Below are 21,347 nucleotides of genomic sequence, written 5' to 3'. Positions count from 1 at the left end.
CCATGGAAGCGGCTGAGGCATCAGAAAATGAGCTATTTTATACCAGACTTGATACAGTAAGAGGGCACAAAAGGCAGGAGTTATTTCTACAACTTATGTGAAAAAAAGAAAAGCATACAACACTGGAAAGCTTTTCCAGTTCTTCTAAGATACTAACAATGCTTCCTAAGGATCTTGCCATGCTCTGAACTTGGAGGCTTCAATTCCAAATGGCACTTCAGCTCCTCAACTGTGAACATCCACAGTATCCCAGATGACTTCATTGCAACCGTTCTTTTTTTTCCAGCAGGCAAATGCTACATCAACTAAAGGCCAGAGGGTTCAATACCATTTGGAATTAAGGAGTAATAGATATTAGTAATAGACCCTTATAGTGGCCTATTTGGATAGGCTGGGTTGGATGAGGCTCTGAGCAACCTGATCTGGTTGAAGACGTCCCTGCTCCTTACAGGAGGGTTGGACTACATTACTTTTGAGGGTCCCTTCCAACCCAAACTATTCTATGATTTTATATAATTCATGCATCCTGTGTCATTCCAGTGTACAACTTGAATGAAACCAACAGTGCAGGAGTTCAGAGAGCTAGAAGAAAATGACAGAGGTCAGAAGATTTTTAAGAAAAACTTCCCAACAGCCCCTTAAGCAAATAGTACATACAACAGTATGCTACATCATTTGAGATTCTACATGGTCAAACAGATCTAGTTTCCTCCTGCTCTTTGAACTGTAAACACAGCAGTCTGCATTAGTATACATACAGCAGCAAATCATCTGAAACGCATGCTCACATCCCTCGCAGAATACGGATGAAGGTACGTGCATATCCAAGTGCTTGCAGCACTACACTAGCACTCTGCTATCAGAAAGGCTCCTCTGTATTTTCTTCACGTCATCCTTCTGTCCTTATACTATCACAAAGCATAGACAGATGAGAATGGCTTCAAAATTACAAGTTCACAACCTTCGGAGTACTGCCAAGCCAGCAACATTGCATAAAGCACCTCTAGTTGCTTCCTGCCTGACACTGTAGCTCTTACTGTGCTGCTTTACAGTGCTGCTGAGGCTGTAGAGCACATCATATTTCCCTTTTAGTCGTTTCTTAATCAATCTGCACAGCCTAATAGCTATTTAGAGACAATTAGTAAGTTTAAAAAAATGCATTGTAGTTTTTAAAAGTTCGGTTTCTCATTAAAACACAACAGATAAATAGGAATATTAGAAGTTACTTATTTTCACTAGATTCAGATTCATCTTTATATCCGCTTTCCTGTTTTAAGATAATATCATGATTACACTAACATTATCTGCTTGAAGTCTCTCCTCAGTATCCAGGCAAGCTTTGAACTATCCTTTCATAAATAACAGATGAAAGAGTTCATCTAGGCTATCTCAATTCACGGTTGCATTAACAATTACTTTTCAAATGAATTCTGGATATTCACATTGAATGCTTAATCTCATTCAGACTTGAAATAGGAAATTCTATATAAACTTCCTAATGCTTCCTTTCACATGAAAAATCACAGGAGCAGGTATTAAAAACTGACATTAGGAGGCTGTCTCTGCCTCCTCCCTGCCCCACAACAGGCAAACCAACACCTCTCCCACAACTACAAATCTCTGCTGCCGTTCAGGACAATCACTAATGTCCTCCAACCATCTGAGAAACTTCCCAGTCTACCTAGAGTCTCTGTGTAGGACAAACTTATAGAAAAACATTAATCCACTCCTAATTCTTTCTTGGCTGAAGTCAGCTTTAATTCAGCAGCTGGAAACCTGGCATTGCTACCATACCTACAGTCTAACACCTGTACCTGTGCATGCTTTCACTACAAAGCAGCATTATCTGCTCTGACAAAGGTTCAAATGGCCCCTTCATCCTCTTACATGGGTTCAGTGTACCAGAGCTGCCCACATCTCCTAACACATCATCTTCCTATGACCTCTTTACAGACTTCTAAATCTTTATGTAACAGGGCATGCTCCTGATTTTTTTTCCATATTCATTTATAATAGCTATTAAAAATATATCACTAAAACACAAATCTATGCATAGCATTGAGGTCATGTCTCTTCAGGAAAATTCAGACAAAACAGCAAAAGCATTTCAAGGATGTCAGCAATAGGAAATTAGAGCTCATTTCAGTTGCCATTTTCAGCCCTCTGCAGCCACAGGTTGCAATATCGATCTAGTTCAGAACAGTTCACAGAGCATTTACTCAACACGCTGCAGTTCACAAGGGTTCCCAAGCACCCTCTGAATAGATTTAAATCTGCAACAAAAGGCCACAAGTGCCACAGGAAGAGAACCATAAGGACATCATCGGTTGTCCTGGTTTCGGTGGGAATGGAGTTAATTTTCCTCTTGCTAGCCAGTGTGGTTTGGATGTCCTATGTGACGAATGTTGATAAACACCCTGATGATATGAGCTGTTGCTAATGAGATCAAGGACACTGTCCAGCTTTCCAAGTCTCGCTAATGTGCAGGTGTAGGAAGCTGGGAGAAAGACAGACAGAATAATTGACCCAAACTGGCTAAAGAGAGTACATACATATTATTTTATGCCATAAACGTCATGCTCACTATATGAGTGGGGGTTGGCTAGGCCGTGTATCGGCCTTCCTGGCATTCATCCCTCTCTCTCGCCCGCTGGCATCATTCCCTCTACCTTGCTGGCTCCCTTTTGCTCCTTTGCTTGCTGCTCGGTTTCGTTTCTGTGATCGCTGCTCGGGATGGGCTGTATCGGTCATTGGGACATCGGATGGTGAGAAATCGTGCATTGTTCATTTTGTATATTTTAGTATCCTTATATTCTGTTATTACTGTCATTTTCCTTTGCTATTCTAGTAAACTGTCTTCATCTCAATCCATTAAGTTTTCCTTTCTTCCCAATTCTCTCCTCCATCCCGCTGGGGAGGGGGTTGGTGAACGAAAAACTGTGTGGTGACCAGGGCTAAACCATCACATCAGTTCTCCTGCAATAGCTATAGATTTGTCAGTTAAAACTTCTATACTCTTCAAGTGGGCCAAAATTTCTGCCACTCTGAGCTACATCAGATGTCCCCAAATCTGGTGAGCAATTTAACCATAAGCGTGTGGGCAAGACAAACCAACAGGACAATTAAGGGATTTCACAGCACTAGAATCAGGGACTCGTATGATCCAGCAAACAAGTGGCTTCTCACTGCGACCCATTCCTATCACTTAAAAAATTAAACAAACAAACAAACAAACAAAAAAGAGTAAATTTAAGAAATCAACCTAGAAGACAACTGCATCAGGAAAGAAAATTCATCCAACTAAGAGGAACTCTGTTGCACAGCATTACTGCAAACAGATACAGCATAAGGGAACATCATCCCGTCTCCTTTCAGAGCCTCCTGGAGATATCAAAACATTAAACATCCAATGACTCATATGATAATGTGATGTAATGGAAAATATTCAGCTAGACAGGTAAAGTTGTGGGAGACCCTCCAAGAGAAGACACCAGGACTGTGACAGCCTTTTAGCTCAGATTAAAACATTCAAAGCACAGACTGAGAACTCCTTAGGCAACAGTTTACACCAAGACAGCTTGAAAAATTTTGGACCCAAACAGTTGTTCTCACTCCTAGGCCATCAGACTTCATTGTGCTTAAATTGTGACAGGGAAGGTAAACCAAGCCAAGGCATCGATCCAGCTGAAAAATAGCCTTGGGAAATGGGAGCTTGGCAACAGCAAATATTGCTAAAGGCAGTGCTGTATTAAGTCAATTTAATATTCTGTATGATAGGCTAGAGATAGCATGTCATGTGAAACTGCAAGTTAAGTTTATCATGCACTTTACCAACAGATACATCTTTATCAGGACTGTCGACACCACTAAACATCTAAACAGCTTTGACTTTCATTCATTAAAAACAGGTATGCTTTTTCTTTTCTGCTTCCATAGCTACACCAAGTTATGTCTCAAGATTGGCAATGTTCAGTTAATGGGATTATTCACATACTTAATAGCATGCTTCACTGCTTTGAAAGATTGGACAAAAATAACTTTTGAGTATGGCAAATTCCACGCCTCTCCAGATACCTTGCAAGTCCTGCCTCTGGGTTTGAGTGTTAGACGGGACAAAGGCTGTTTTGCTTTTAGAGAAGAAACTGGAAACATGAAGTACCATACAAAGCTCTGAATAAACTGAAAGAAAAATTAAAATGTAAGAAGTTACATTTTTGTAAAGTCGTGTTCATACTGCTGATATCAAACAGATATCTTGTCTCAAAAAAGAAAATGCAGGGGGGAGATCATGAAGTCCATGCAATCATGAAACAAAGCTGGTGAAGAGGGGTGAAGGCAGAGGGAGATGTTAAAGCACCTACCACACTTCACATTCATCCCAGAAGATGAGAAAATTCCCTTCTCATTTCTCTCCACTTATGATTACAGAGTCATGACTGCCTCACCAGCTGTGCCTCTGGCTCATTTTAAATTCAAACTACGATACATATCTCACTTTTAGACTTTTAATAGCAATGTCTTAAAATGCAGATTGCTGGCTAAATTTAGTTACATGATTAAAAACAAATCTAAATCATCTCTACCCAGCAAATAGAACTGCTGCATTCAAGGTTCAATAGAGGACTTAACTCTTCATCTAAAAACAAAGTCCTAACAAAAAGAAGAAAAAAAAAAAGAAAATCAAAGCACAATTTAGTGATGCCTCTAAAAGAGCAGGATGCACAAAACATTAACCAGCTAAGGAAAACTATCTGTAAATGCATCATAGTATACCATAGGGTTTTGTTCTGTGCTTCTGCAAATAAATTCTGCACTATGCTACTACAGCAGTATGAGTCATACACCTTCACTGACATTCTATATTTATATCCCCGTGCCCTTCTGCACTGTTATATGCTTTCTTCCATGTAGGCCTCCCTAACCTGGAATTTCCTTTCTTCTGCAGTTCAGCATCTCATCCTCTAACATTCCCCAGAAAACTGAATAGATACTTCTTTCTAAGCACTTATTCAATTCTTTCTGGACACCGTTGTGAAAAAGCAACACACTTGAACTATTATAGCATAAAGCATACGCTTTTATTTGTTCACAAGTATTGTCTTGTGTCTTATTTCCTTATTTCCTTTCTCTTTGTCTGTAAATGGACTGCTCAGGCATTTATCTCCTTTGAGGCAAGGTCCAGGTCTTATTTCATTAGACTTAACACAGTACAGTGCTACAGAAAATCTTATTCAGAGATTACAAATTAAAATATATCCATGTTTTTGACATCATTTTATTAAAAGCCTTACCTATAGCTCCAATCTTGCAAACATTTGTGAATCTGCCTAATATGGAAAATGCAAGTGATCCAGCTGTTGACGTATCTCCTGTATCCCACAGTATCTTACCTCAAAGTCATTATTTTAAAAGTACCTCAAGGTAACCATGAAAAGAACAAGCCAGATATGTTTTGTGGGGGTTTTTTTCCTATTTGTTTTTTTTTGTTTCTTAAGAAAAAAAAAGTCTCAAAAGGCACTGTTTTTCAGAAGCACTCAACTGACACTAAGCTCTTAAAAAGCACATTATCTGTGTTCAAATAGTAAGAGTCATTAGTGAGCATTAAGTCTGAATAATTAATTACTAAACAGGAAATGTCATTTAAAGGTTATGAAAACAAGTATGTAACAGTCTTAAAATGCTACTAAGGTTAAATGAGATCTCTAGATCAATGCATGTACATGCACAGATCATGTACACATAGACAGCTTCTTTCAAAAGCTGGGCTTAGTAATGCTTAGTTTAGTAAATGCTTAGCTGTAAATGAAGTTATTTGAAAGTGTGATAGCCATTGCTCCTGTACGTATGTCCAAAGACCAACTAAGACAGCAGAGTAAATATACATTGTGTTTGGCAATCAGTTGCTATACAGATTAGTTCAACTATGATGTAATGATTGGTTTCAGCTTCCAGCTTTTTATTCTATGTAAAGTAAGTGCAAAGCACTTTCACCTTACTAAGTATTCAAACTGTTTGTCTGAGACCATCTTATATCCACTTTGCGTAACTGCAAAACTTCTGAAGTGCAAATTCTCACCTTTGTCTTTTTCACATCGATTCTTTAGAGTACTAAGGGCTTTGAGTTACCAAAATTTCCATCAATCCCATCATCATTCCACTACATGCAACTATGTGATGTGATAACATTCAACAATCCAAATGAAATTGTCATTTTTTGCCTCCCCCCCTTCAAATTCCCAGTTGGAAATGGGAATAAGAGGAAGTAAAAACCCCAAGAAATAGCTCATAGCCAACAAGCTGCCCTTTCCAGCCTCCAAAACTGCAACTCTTCTTGCAAATTGACTCTAGTGGTATAAGATACTGAAAACAGAAGGAACACCACATTTCCTGTATACAAGCACCAGAAGAAGGTATTATTTCATAGCACAAAAGGAAGCTACCACTGCCAAGAGTCCAGGTGAAAGCGTTTCAGCAGAAACAGAACCCAGACACGGCCCACACATCATAACCAGGAATAGATTTTTTTGTATTCTGTTAGGAATGGTAGGGAGTACAGAAAACCACAGCCACACAAGTAATTACCTTCATGTGATCAGCCAAGCCTGTCTTCAAATTGCCAGGGATGAGGGGTTGGTTCCCCTTTTAGCTTTTGCATTCTTTCATAAATTCAACTTAATCTACAGTTCTCAGCCTGTCCTTGGTATTCTTCACTGCTCAGTACCATCCATGTGTTGTCAGTGAGGTCCTATCAGAACTTTCTTCCCTATCATCTTCCACATACTTGCTAATGTATCTGACCTTGTTTATTACATTTGCTAAATATATGGCTAGCCATAAACTGCAGCAATCCTACCGCAGAAACCAAAGAAAACAAACAAAAAGGAAAACGGGGAAAAAAAAAAAAAAAAAAAAAAAGAGTAATGAAACCCTTCTGTCACACACTAATAACCTGAACAAAATCTATACCACATCCGCATTTTAAAGGTTCAGTTTTCTGAAAGCTTTTTAAAGAACAAAGTTCCTTCAAGTTAGGACAGAACTCGTATTACTTAAGTCCACAACAATCACTATATCCAACAGCAAAAAAAAAGAGGATATGGCACCAAAAAAAGGAGAGAAATTTAATATAACATAGGCCCTCTTCCCACACATGTGGTCTACATCAAAGCATTTGACACTGTCCCGCATGACATCCTTCTCTCTATACTGGAGACACATGGGTTTGATGGTTGGACCACTCAATAAATGAGGAATTGGCTGGATGGCCACACTCAGAGTTGTGGTCAACAGCTTGATGTCCAAGTGGAGACTCGTGATGAGTGGCATTCCTCAGGGGTCAGTATTGGGACTGGCTCTGTTGAACATCTTTGTTGGCAACACGGACAGTGGGATAGAGTGCACCCTCAGCAAGTTTGCCGATGACACCAAGTTGTGTGGTGCAGATGACACACTAGAGAGATGAGATGCCATCCAGAGGGACCATGGCTGGAGAAGTGGGCCTGTGCAAATGTCATGAAGTTCAACAAGGTCAAGCACAAGGTCCTACACATGGGTCAGGGCAATCCCAGGCACAAACACAGGCCAGGCAGAGAATGGATTGAAAGCGGCCCTGAGGAGAAGGACTTGGGACTGCTGGTGGATGAGAAGCTCAGCATGAGCTGACAATGCACATTTGCAGCCCAGAAAGCCAATCGCATACTGGGCTGCATCAAGAGGAGCGTGGCCAGTAGGTCAAGGGACGTGATTCTCCCCCTCTACTCTGCTCTCATGAGACCCCTCCTGGAGCACTGCATCCAATTCTGGAGCCCCCAACATAAGAAGGATGTAGACATGTTGGAGCGAGTCCAGAGGAGGGCCCCAAAAGTGATCAGAGGGCTGGAGCACCTCTCCTATGAGGACAGGCTGAGAGAGTTGAGGCTGTTCAGCCTGGAGAAGAGAAGGCTCCTGGGAGCCTTATAGTGGCCTTTCAGTAAATAAAGGCAGCTTACAGGAAAGACAGGGAGAAACTCTTTAGCAGGGCCTGTTGCAATAGGAGAAGGGGTAATGGTTTTAAAGTAGGAGGTAGATTCAGACTTGATAGACAGAAAAAATTTTTGGCAATGAGGGTGGTGAAACACTGGAACAGGTTGCCCAGAGAGGTGGTGGATGCCCCATCCCTGGAAACGTTCAAGGCCAGGTTGGACGGGGCTCTGAGCAATCTGATCTGGTTGGAGATGTCCCTGCTCCTTGCAGGGGGGTTGGACTAGATGACCTTTAAAGGTCCCTTCCAACCCTAACCATTCTATGATTCTATGAAAATCCCAAGCATAATGATGAATGATAACTCATTCTCCAAACTCCTCAAATCATGGAGTGCTTACTAAAATACCTCTGGACAGGACTAAGCAGGTCATGGCCATGAAAATATGGATAGACTAGCCTTATGCACTCTATCTTCCCCTTCTTCTGCGGGAGAGGCTGCCACACACAAGATGAGTGGAAAAGATCTGCAAAATTGGTCATAGCTGTTTTTCTCCTGTTTTACAATCCTTGCTAAAAACACTCAGCATTTATCATGAGCTAAATTTAACAAAAATCCATTTTAATCCTACTCTCCATAGACCATCTGAATCTCCGTTTGCCAATATACTCACAGAATAGCTTACAAGGGGAATTTCAAATAAATGTTGTGATAAGTTTCCTTGCCCTTAGTGCCAATCAATTGATATTTCTATATTATAATGAATAGCTCCAGTCAAAATTAGTGACAGCTTAGCATCTTCCCGACATCTCTCTCTCCACATACAAAAGATGTAACATGGCATGGCATGCACAACTATTTATGGCACCAGCTCACAGTTACTAAGAACAAGGAGGGGCAAAAGAGGGACAGTGACCAAAGGAAAAACATGAATTACTCAAAAGAGGTTGTTAGCAAGGTCTTGTGAAAAAACTTTGCATATGAACAACTCTGAACACTTGATACTAATCTTTCAGAATGTACCTTCAGTTCGCATTGAACCTAGTCTCCTCCTCAGCAACCAAATCATAGAAGGAATTTCTTCAAGACTTTTACCAGAGCAATGTAGAAGTAACTCCCAGCAGGCAGCAGCAGAAATAGGAGTGTAGAATCACAAAGTCATATACAAACACACACATATACTTTCTAACTTTGTAACTTTAAAAATAAAGCCAAGAAATGATGTCAATTCATGAAGCCAAAGAAAATGCCAATCCCTTCTAGCTATTTACAGCTGTCTAGAACTCAAATCCGCGCAATTTTGAAAATAAAATCCAGGATGCTTTAATGTTCAGTGAACTAAAAACTCATTAATTTGGTAACAAAAGCTGATACTGGAAAGCAAGAAAAAACAAGAGATTATATAAGCCAGAGCCAGCCCGCAGGTTTTGTTTATTCCCTTCTTGTTAAAGGAAGAACTATATATACATAATAAACATGTTTGTGTTGTAAGACAGGACTAAACAAGAGGAGCTGACACACAGAGCAGGATGTAACAGAAGGCTCCCGTTGTGCTGGTGAGCCATAGCCACTGAAGACAAAATCTGCTGTGCCATCAGAGAGCACACACAGAAGATCCACCATTTACTGTTATCTATCTTCTGGCCGAAAATCTTCCCTGAGATTCACTGTCAATTAGGCAGTTAAAAGGACAATCTTACATAGTGGCCCTGGCAAGATCCCATCCCCCTCCCCCATATTCCCCAAAGACAGGTTGTCATAGGATTTGGCTGTTAAGTCTCATGTGCAAAGTCTTCAATGAATAAACTGTAAATTAAAGTTCCTTGCTGCTTGAGGAAAGAATTTCCATCAAAACCCTGGGAACAGATAACAACATGATAACTTTCATAAGTTGCTGAGGAATAGGGCTTTTCCAGTCACTAGCTCAGGTTTTCTGGGTTTCCTTGGTTTTTCCTCTCCAGTATATTCTACTTCAGTTAATTCTATCTAGCAGACTGACCAACTCCCTGATCCCACAAACAAAAGAATGTTCAAAACAAGTGAAGCAAGGAGATCTACTGACATGAAAACACACCAAACTTCAGCCTCTACAGTACAAAGATAGTACTAACATTTTTTCAGGCCTGGATAGCTGCTCAACCCCAGTTTCAACCGTCAAGGTAAAGCACAGCATATTCTACAAGGTCCTTCGAAGATGTTTAATCTAGGCAGCCCAATACCACAAGATTGCAGAGGAGACAAAGGATCTTACTGTACCTTGGTGAAGGCAAGAACGTTAAACTTTGATAAATATTGGGGAAAGGAGTGTGTTTTACCCCAACTCCAGAGCTGCACATTTCTGAAGTTAATCTTTGCAAGAGTCTTTCTTCCACTGAAGGTTCCTTCCTGAGGACTGGCTGAATCTGTATACACTGGGCCTCATAAAACTCTCAAAGCTGGTGCTACAGAGATACAGACTGAGCAGTGCTTGAACATGAAGTAGGAAAAGTGATGCCGGGAAGAGGAAAAACAGAGCTTCCATAAGTCACTAATGCTTCTCATTTTTGGCCATTTTTCCTGAGCACCTATAAAAGACTGATGTCATGGAATTTCCTTAACTCCAGGTGGAAAAAATGAAGGCTTTCCCCCCACCAGCAAAGATTCAGAACAATTGTTCCTGTAGGCAAAGTAGATTTGATGACCAAATTGCAACAACAGTAACCGGCCTTGTGGGAGTAGAATTCTGGACTACCAAAACAGTTTAAGACCACGTGACGAATCTGGACATCTGCCTTCCAAGGTTGCAAAATTACAAGATCAATCCAAAGAGGAGCTCCTTCTAGTGAGGACACTGTCTCTTCAAACAGGAAGAGAAAGTTATTACAGGGCTGCCCAAACTGTAGTGCTTGAGAAAAAACCAAAATTTTTGTGCACCAGTTCATTAGCTTTACTGTATCTTTCTCAAAGTTTTTGCATTAATGGGATGATTCATGACTGGAAAGTAACTTTCTCCTGGAAGAAGAGAGTCCTTCCCTATAAATTACTTAACAAAATCCAACTCTCTGCATTTATATCTTCACAGAAAGTAAATAGTAAATTCTCATAAATTTCTAGAACACTTTATAGTTTATACACGTGTCTCCATGGAAAACTATAAAATTAATCCAATTCAGAATGTGAACTCAACACACTTAATCTTAAGGTACATTAAACATCTTGAACTGACTTAAACACTGACTCCACAGCTGTAAATCTTACATGTATCCATACAATTCATGTGAATGCTCAATTTTATTTTACATATGCGCTCTCACAAACACTTTTCAATTTTCAGAGCATCCACTGAATGCAAACTTGCCACAAATTTCACCCCAAAACCTGGAAGAGCTAGGACATTCCCTGTCCCCCAGCAAGCTGCCAAACAGGAACAGACTGCCCAGGTAACATACTACGCAGTTCCCATCAACTCCAACTTCAGCAGTTTGTACAAACTTTGCTTAAAAATAATTATCACAAAAGTTGAAACAGCAGTGAGAGATGGATTTATGATGGAACACGGTGCCAGCTTTGAAGACCATACAGAAAATAAGGCCATTTCCACATGCACCTAGAATCTTTCATACCATTATTACACACTGTTAATTACCCACAGATCCCATATTAATTCTGCAAAGCTTTAATTTCTGAGTTTTGGTCCCCAAGCTTATGCATTTCTTTCTCTCCCCTTTCCATGCTCTACCCTTTATAAACACATGGAAGAGCTTCAAGATAGGCCCCGAAGTTTTAAAATTTGCCAGCCAAAACCAGATGCATCTAAAGTCTTTTTTTTTAATATGTAATCAAAAGTTCCATTATGGATCATGCTGTGAGATGTATATGTTGTAAACCAACCGAATCACCAGTGTAAACTCAGAAAGTGATGATAACTGAAAATACACACAATATATGCACTAAAACCATATTTAATCATCATCTTATACTCTCTCAAGCTTCACAGTTTTCAGGGGCCGAAGTTTTATTCTGCTTATTCTAACTTGAGCAATTTTGGCACTCAATAGACCTTCCCACCTGAGTCCTGTAAGTGCTCCTAGAAACCCCTAGAACAAATACATAAACTGCCAAAAGAGCTTAACACTGGCAACATTTTCCTGTTAGATTCCATTCATGATCTCAGCTCAGCCTTCACTTTGTCTCTCTTGTTCACTTTACCATTTTTCTTTTTTGTCTTAAGCTGGAGTCTCAGCATCAGAACAAACTATTAACAGAGGTGAACCTTCCACTTTGTCAAAGCATCCTAGCAAAGCTGCCAGATCTGCCTGGACCCAAATCAAAAGAATACTGGCCCACCTCTCCCAGTGTAAGTGCAAACCAAGTGACAACAGTGGTTTCAGTGGCAATCTCATTCAGTCACTGGACTCACAACCCAGCATCTTTAAAAAAAAAAACAAAAAAAACAAAAAAACAACCAACCAACCAAAAAAAACCTAATGTCAGGTGAATGTCTTCTAGATGCTATATTTCTGTCAAGCAAAAACTACTGAGCTTAATACTGGAACATACAGGTGGAATTCAACAGCATAGTTTGAAATAACTCATGATCTCACTCCTGGCAGCCCCTTCTGCTTCAAAATCTATGCATCTTCAACTGACATTCTTTGTTTCTCTCTCTTGCACAACAATGACAGTGTTCATTATGACAGCAAGGAACATAACAGGAAGGCTCTAAAGCATAAGCTCCCATTGCTTCATAACATCAAGCTACAGAATTGTAAGGAGGCAAGAACCATGCACGGCAAAACCATAGAATGAAAATTATAGAAAAGCAAGTGCTTTTACCAGATTTTAGTTAGAGTTTGCTTGGCCCAAGGCAGATGGACAAAGGCTTTTCCTTCTTAAACACTCATTTTGCAGGTTCTGCTTCAAAGGGGTTCAGAGGTTCCTATCAGTTCACAGGTTTTTATTTAGCTAATTTATAGTATTTTACCTGCTTTCCCAAAAACTGTCACCCTACCAAATGAAATACAGCTACCTCACATTAAAAAGAATGGCAGGAGCTCCAGTTTCAAATTGCCTGACTGCCAGCTATAGCGGCTAAAAAGAGGAAAGGAGAGTCCCCACAAAGCAGATGCCTTATTGGTATCACAGACAAGCATTTAAAAAAAAAAAAATAAAAATCATTATTTGCTATCCTACCGATCTGCTGAAAAATTCAAGGCAAAGAAAGTATGCTTTCTAGTATGAGGAAAGCTGCCAAGTCTCGATGGAAAAGAAAACTGGAAAGGACCTCTAGTGGGCTGGAACGGCACTGCCCGGGTGCCAGAGAGCAACGTCCTTGCACTGCATCTCCCTGCAGTTACATCACACTTGCTGCATCATTTCCCAGCAAAGCCCGATCGCTTTACCTAGTGACTGCATCAGAGAAAGCACCTAGAAATGAAATTAAGAAGGAAGTATCCTTGTCAGGCCAGCTAGTTAGAAATACTCCCTGGGTCTCCTCTCAGTGTTTGGAGGGACACATTTTCATTTGCTTCAGAAAAAACAGGAGATGGGTTCTACTTTGCCATGTAGGTCACTAACATGACAGACCACTTCAGAGCAGTTTTCTGTGGCCTAAATTACATGACATCAAGGGATGTTCAAAGATGCACAAATTCAGATGCACATTTGGAATGAGGACTCAGAATATTATTCAGACTATGTCACAGAAATTTGTTCTTCCAAGACTTTTTAGCTGAAGGCAGTTTTGCATAGGCAGCAGAAATACCATTTTAACTGCATTTTTAAGGTTACTCCTTCTGGGTGAAAGAGCTTGGAATTCTTTATCTGAGCTCAATCAAGGCCTAATTTCATGTGACAGTACATGAAAAATAGATTAGTGAATGTATTCAGGAGACTACTTAGGTAATAAACCAGGCCAGGTTAAGAAAGCTTATTTATTAGGCATCCCAGTTAAAAAGAAAATAACTTGTTTTGAATTGAAGTTGATGATTCACCTCTAAGAATTTAACAGGCTTCTCTTGCTATATTTAGGTTTCCCTTCAAGTCAGATTGGTTCTATAGTTTCCCAAAGTAGCCTAATTTACATCTTCAGCATTTTAAGCCACAACTTAACTCTCTTTTGAGTGACCTAAGCAATAACCTTTCTTTCAGCAGTTACCCTCAAAGGGTTTGTATCAACTTGAGAAGGACCGCAAATTAAAGTTGACATTGTTAAGCAGAGCGATGTGAGATAGCTGCTCATTATTATTCAAAAATAATATCACCTATACTGCAGCGGTGCTCCTTGTGCCATTAGGCAGAGAGCTGGAAAGGAAGCAAGCCATTTTACAGAGTGGTTGCCTGAAAAGAATAATACCTGCACTCGGAGTCTGAGGTCAGAAGAATGCATCTGGTCTGTCCTTCACATAAAGCAACAACAGTAATGCCTTGTCATAATTGAAAAGCATGCCTGAAAGTCACTTGATACAAGCATTCATGCAGAAAATAACTACACCAAAGACACTAACAAGTTCATATCTTATCATCAGAGAACTGAGCAAAAAGCAGCCAGGATCTCTCAACCTTAATCTTTTTGGACCAACCATCATCGACTAGGATGCAGAATAATACCAGTAGTAGCAGAATAATATAATTTATTTTAAAGGAATACTAGTGGTGCCCCAAAGCCTAATTTTTTTGTCTCTCCTCGGTAGGAATCAGTAATCAAGGCCAAAAAAAAAAATACAATAAAATAAATTTTAAAAAAGCAGCTGTCTGTCTTGAAGGATTTTGTCAGTTATTTTACGGTAAGATTGTGGACAATGGAAATAGTCCAGAAGACACCTCTATGAATAAAAAGAATAAAGAATTGGAGTTATGAGGATCAGTTAAGGGCAAGGATGAAAATCACAACATCCTATGAAAACATTCCTTAACGTCTTTAAGTCAAGCAATTAATTTATCAGGAGTTAATTTCTTGAATCTGAACTGCTTTATGATAGAAAGAGCAGCAAATGAAGAGTTGACCAAACTCTGAAGAGAAATGACAGGAAATAGGACTTTCGGAACAGATGCTGAATGAGGTAGAATATAACATATGAAAGAGATGTCAGTATTAAAGTTATTTCAGGTGCAATTAAAATCACTTGTAAGGACAGAGTGGGGAAGAATTTTTTTAAGAAATTGTATGTTTTGCTTTAGTTTACAACACAAAATTTTGCCAATAGCATGAAGGAAAATCAAGGTGAGTCTTAAAACAGGCAAGTTTACATAACAGGGAAAGCTTCAAGAAGAAGAAGAAAATATTTATGCTGTGTTCCTTTTCTTCTGACAACAAAGTTGGTAACTTGCTTGGACTCACTTTAAAAGTGTCAAACCACTGCATCTGTGAAACTGCCCACTATTCCTGCTTTTAACAACATCACTGACTCATTTACCTTTCAGTGTTCCTTTAGTCCTGCAGTCAAGCACAGCTCATCTGGCAGATAAAGATCAAAACGTCACTTTGAAATGGCAGAATCATACTACAATATCCCTTCCTTCCATTCTCCAGTGTCAAAAAAATCACTCTATTTTGCTTCCTTTCCACTAATTGTGGAACTATCCATAGTGAAGTGAGCAGGAATTGTTTATATCCATGGCCTCCAAAGTAGAGTGCATGCAGCCTAGGGGGTGTGCAAGACAATCGACTGGAGGGCATGAAGAAAATAATAAATTAATTAACATTTAAATGCATTAATAAATTATTGGTTTGATTCCATTAATAAAATATTTTAGGTGGTGCTTATTACATCTTGATCTCATCCTTTTTAATATTTCTATTGTGTGTGTTTTATAGTTTGCATAACATATTACAGTAGTACACGTCTATGAGTTATAAATAAATAAATATACATTTATTGTAGGTGTGTGCTCAAAAAAAAGATTTTACTGATGGAGTGCACAACCCATAAAGTTTGTAGACCACTCACTGGTTTATGTGACTCCAGCACCAGAAAACTGAAGCAGCATTTCCTCCTTTGCTAGAAGGAGGTAAAAATAATGGAGGAAGACCTGCACACAGGGAAAAGATTTCAAGGCAGCTGCATTTTTCAGTTACTTAGCTGCATGGTACTTCAGTCACAGTCAGTGAGTGATTTTTTCAGAAACAGTTAAGTCCTTAGCTCACATTATGTCTAGTAGTTGAGCAACCCTTGAAAATCCCATGAGATTTTGATTGGTACCTAGAGGTTGCCAAAGACCATTCAAAAATCTTATTCTGGATTATTCATGTTCAGGTCCACTGACTTTCAAAGAGATTTAAAATTCTAAATACATACAATTCAGTTTCAGCAATAACTTACACCACTGCATCGTTCGGACAGTTCTCTCATGCAGACGTTAAAAGTCAGTCTACTTTTATTTAAATTCCTTTCAGACATTCATGAAAAAAAATATCCCTGCTAGTCACTTGATACACTTTTTTTTTTTCTTCTTAAAATTACCTACTAAAATACTCACTTCATTTCTGCAATGCTTATGGATAAACATCAACTAAGTGAAACATTGAAGTTACTATAACTTTGGGGAAGTTTTACTTAGTGAGTATACATTTTTAAGAAATAGTGAAGCAAGGCAAACTGCGTTGAGAAGACCTTTTTTTTAAAATATCAGGTTATCCTAACTAATGTCTTTTTCCTACAATTTCTATTCCAGTAAGAATGACAGCAAGCACTTTATTCAAGAAGTACACTTTTTGAGATAACTACTTAGGCCACGGGACTCACTTTGAGAAGCCTGGTCTACTGGGGGCTGATGGAGTAGACCTGACAGAGAAGGGGAAGAGCATCTTCAGCCAAAGGCTTGCCAGACTGGTTAAGAGGGCTTTAAACTAATGTTGCCGGGGGACGGGAAGCACAGCTCATCCCACCACTGTCAGTATGGCGTCAGTGCCACCAACAGGTGCCCAGAACCTGGGAAGGATCACAGGTAAGTAGGAGAGCACCTGAAGTGCAGCGCAAGGGAATTCCAGCCGCTCTAGCCGGCAAGTCAGCTTCATTGAGGGCACAGCTTACGTGCCTCTATGCCAATGCACGCAGCATGAAGAACAAGCAGGAAGAGTTAGAGATGTGCACACACCTGCAGGGCTATGATCTTGTTGGCATCACAGAGACATGGTGGGATGGCTCCTATGACTGGTGCGTTTGGATGAAGGGATACAGGCTTTTTAGGAAGGACAGGCAGGGGAGACAAGGCGAGGGTGTCGCCCTTTATGACAACAATCAATTGGAGTGCACAGAGCTCTGCCTGGGGATGGAGGAGGAGCTGACCGAGAGTTTAGGGGTCAGGATTAGAGGGAGAGCAGGGACAGGTGACATTTTAGTGCGGGTTTGCTACAGACCACCTGACCAGAAAGACTGAGTGGGTGAGGCCCTCTATAGACAGATAAGAACAGCCTCACAAGTCCTGATCCTCAGCCACCCCCAATGTCTGTTGGAGAGAAAACACAGCAGGGCATAAGCAATCCAGGAGGTTCCTGGAATGTGTGGATGATAACTTCCTCCTGCAAGTGACAGAGGAGCCAACAAGGAGATGCTGGACCTTGTTCTCAGCAACAAGGAGGGACTGGTGGAGAATGTGGAGCAAATGAGCAGCCTTGGCTGCAGTGACCATGAGATGGTGGAGTTCAAGATCCTTAGGACAGTGAGGAGGGAGTGCAGCAAGCTCTCTGCCCTGGACTACAGGAGAGCAGACTTCGGTCTCTTCAAGGATCTGATGGGTAAAGTACCATGCCATAAAGACCTGGAGGGAAGAGAGGCCCAACAAAGTTGGTTAATATTCAAGAAGCACCTTCTCCAAGCTCAGGAGCAATGCATCCCAATGAAGAAGAACTCAGGCAAAAACACCAGGAGGCCTGCATGGATGAACAAGGAGCTCCTGGACCAATTGAAAACAAAAAGGAAGCCTACAGAGGTTGGAAGCAAGGACAGGTAGGATGGGGAGATTACAGAGAGGTTGTCCGAGCAGCCAGGGATCAAATACAGAAAGCCAAAGCCTTGACAGAATTAAATCTGAACCAGGGATGTTAAGGGCAACAAGAAAACCTTCTTTAGATACACTGGGGATAAAAGGAAGACCAGGGAGAATGTGGGCCCTCTCTGGAAGGGAATAGGAGACTTGGTTACCTGGGATATGGAGAAGGCTGAGGCACTCAACAACATATTTACCTCAGTCTTCACCAGCGAGGGTTCTAGCCACATTGCCCAAGTTGCAGAAGGGAAAAGCAGCAACTGGGAGAATGAAGAACCGCCCACTGTAGCAGAAAAGCAGGTTCAGGAACATCTAAGGAACCTGAAGATGACAAGTCCATTGGACCTGATGAGATGCATCCACAAGTGCTGAGGGAACCAGCGGATGAAGTTGCCAAGACGCTGTCCATCATATTTGAGAAGCCATGGCAGTCTGGTGAGGTTCCCACTGACTGGAAAAGGGGTAACATAACCCCTCTTTTTAAAAAGGGAAACAAGGAAGACCCGGGGAACTACAGGCCGGTCAGTCTCACCTCTGTACCTGGCAAGGTGATGGAGCAGATTCTCCTGGAAACCATGCTAAGGCACATGGAAAATAAGGAGGTGATTGGTGACAGCCAACACAGCTTCACTAAGGGCAGATCATGCCTGACCGATTTGATGGCCTTCTATGACGGGGTTACAGCACCAGTGGACAACAAGAAAGGTGTCATCTACTTGGACTTGTGCAAAGCATTTGACACTGTCCCGCACAACATCCTTGTCTCCACACAGCAGAGATGCGGATTTGACAGGCAGACCACTCAGTGAATAAGGCTCAATAGCTGCACTCAAAGAGTGGTGGTCAATGGCTCAATGTCCAAGTGGAGACTGGTGACAAGTGGCTTTCCTCAGGAATTGGTATTGGGACTGGCCCTGTCGGTGACATGGACAGTAGAACAGAGTGCAGCCTCAGCAAGTTTGTCAATGACACCAAGCTGTGTGGTGTGGTCAACATGCTGGAGGGAAGGGATGCCATCCAGGAGACACTGACAGGCTGGAGAAGTGGACCCATGCAAATGTTGAAGTTCAACCAGGCCAAGTGCAAGGTCCTGCACCTGGGTTGTGGCAATCCCAGGCACAAATACAGGCTGGGAGGAGAATGGATTGAGAGCAGCTCTAAGAAGGACTTGGAGGTACTGGTGGACAAGAAGCTCAACATGAGCCAGCAATGTGCGCTTGCAGCCCAGAAAGCCAACCGCACACTGGGCTGAATCAAAAGAAGCATGGCCAGCAGGTCGAGGGAGGTGATTACGCTCCTTTACTCTGCTCTCATGAGACCCCACCTGGAGTACTGCATCCAGTTCTGGAGCCCCCAACATAAGAAGGACATGGTCCAGTTGGAGAGGGTCCAGAGGAGGACCCTGAAAATGATCAGAGGGCTGGAGCACCTCTCCTGTGAGGACAGGCTGAGAGAGTTGGGGCTGTTCAGCCTGGAGAAGAGAAGGCTTTGGGGAGACCTTACAGCAGTCTTCCAGGACCTAAATGGGGTCTACAGGAAAGACAGGGAGAAAATCTTCCGTAGGGCCTGTTGTGATAGGACAAAGGGTAATAGTTTTAAAATTGAAGGAGGCAGATTCAGACCTGGCATCAGGAAAAAAAATGTTTACATCGAGGGTGGCGCAACCCTCAACAGGTTGCCCAGAGAGATGGTAGGTGCCCCATCCCTGGAAAAGTTCAAGGCCAGGTAGGACAGGGCCTCTGAGCAACCTGATCTGGTTGGAGATGTCCCTGCTCCTTGCAGGGCAGTTGGACTAGATGACCTTTAAAGGTCCCTTCCAACCCAAACTATTCTATGATTGTATAAATTAATTTACTTCACCTGAAAATTTTCCCAGCAGCACACAGCATTGATAACAGCTCTGAAATTTTCAATATAGCATCTTCTAAAAATCAGAGTTCAATCATTTATTTTAAATAGCTGAGAGACCAGCTAGAGTAATGCAGGTTTTTTACATGACATTTCTCTCATCTACTTTGATGTCAAACAATGAATGCTATGAAACAGAAAGCTAAATTGATTTGTTTTTCCAGTCATGCATCACATCTCTCCAAATTCTAACACCAAAAGTTCACAGTATATGGTAATTAAAGCAGACATTTTTCTCACAGAGTGAGGGACATTACTGCATGACTGTTTCAGGATTTACAGCACCAACTTAATAGAATAGTTAAGCACATGCTGACCTTTGGCATTTAAGAACTCACTTTAAATAAAACTATCCATACTGAAGGCCATACTTGAACCAGTACCCATAATTACAGAACCCAGTAAATATCGATGACATATCTGTGGCCCCTTCTGTAGCCTTCCTAACAAACAGGTCTTATCCTGACAGAGCAATAGGCTCTTCAATCTCCAGTGTGACATCTGCTCTTCATTTCCTCACCTGGCAGTTTATACAAGGCAAAAGCAGAAATGCACGTACGCTACCCCTGCTAATACAGCTCCAGCTCTTCTGTTTGTTCTATGGAAGACTCTCACCCTTGTGTTAGTCTTAACTCTCACACCACACAGTGTGCAACAGGAGAAGCAAACAGCACAGACTCTTCGCATGTGAACACCACAAAATAGCTTCTGTCTTACCTTTCCATCTCATCTACTTTTCTCTCCTGCCTTTGCATTTCACAATACAAATGCATTCAAGTGACCTTCCTCAGATCAACCATCCTTTAATGTAGGAATGTCATTACTACATAATCTTCCTCTTATTTCTTCCTAGGAAGAATCTAACCCTACAGCCCTCTGCATGTGGCAAGCTTTCACACTGTCCTTACTGAAAAGGTTCCCAGGAAGGTACAGCTTCAACACAAAATATTCTTTCATTTCATCTTCAGGGTCTTCAAGTCCAATGATGCCTCTTTCTGCTGATCTTTTCTAAATATTTTCTGGGTTTGACCACAAACACACACACACACAAGTAGGCTTGTTTTAGTTTATTGACTTTCTTCTGAATACATGATTTTATTTGTCCTTAAATTCTTTACTGAAGAGCAGCAGCACAAAAAGCTAGGCTCACTCCTGAAGTACAGAAAGGTTAGTACAGTTTTGCAAAGCCATGTAATTTACTGCACTTACTGCAATGAGACCATGTCTTATCAAATGGGATCCAGAAGCAGAGGGTTCTCTGCTCTGCCTGTTCTTGAGATCCTCAGCTAACACTGAGGTAAGCTGGGAATGGTACATATCTACTCCCCTATGCCTTTGACAGACAGACACTTCCTCAGGATTATCTTCCCCCTGCCCTAATTGCTGTGCCCCAAATGAGAGTTTTGTCCGTATTTTCCTGACAAATATAGTCACTTATCTTGGAAGCTGCAGCCATCTCTCTATTTTCTGAATTAATTTTTCCATCTAATTCTTTTCTCTCCAAAAAGATGTC

At 41.0% G+C, this 21,347-nt stretch overlaps 1 protein-coding gene across 1 annotated transcript in view; it reads right to left on the bottom strand.

Moving 5' to 3' along the window:
* Window positions 1–21,347, bottom strand: part of SERGEF (secretion regulating guanine nucleotide exchange factor) — a 159,185-nt gene that overhangs the window by 128,171 nt on the left and 9,667 nt on the right. The window lies entirely within an intron of this gene.

The sequence above is a fragment of the Chlamydotis macqueenii genome, chromosome 5 (assembly GCF_036417535.1).
Source record: "Chlamydotis macqueenii isolate bChlMac1 chromosome 5, bChlMac1.mat, whole genome shotgun sequence".
In the NCBI taxonomy this organism is placed as follows: Eukaryota; Metazoa; Chordata; class Aves; order Otidiformes; family Otididae; genus Chlamydotis; species Chlamydotis macqueenii.
Note: the sequence above shows the minus strand (reverse complement) of the source record. Positions and strands in the feature narration are given on the sequence as shown.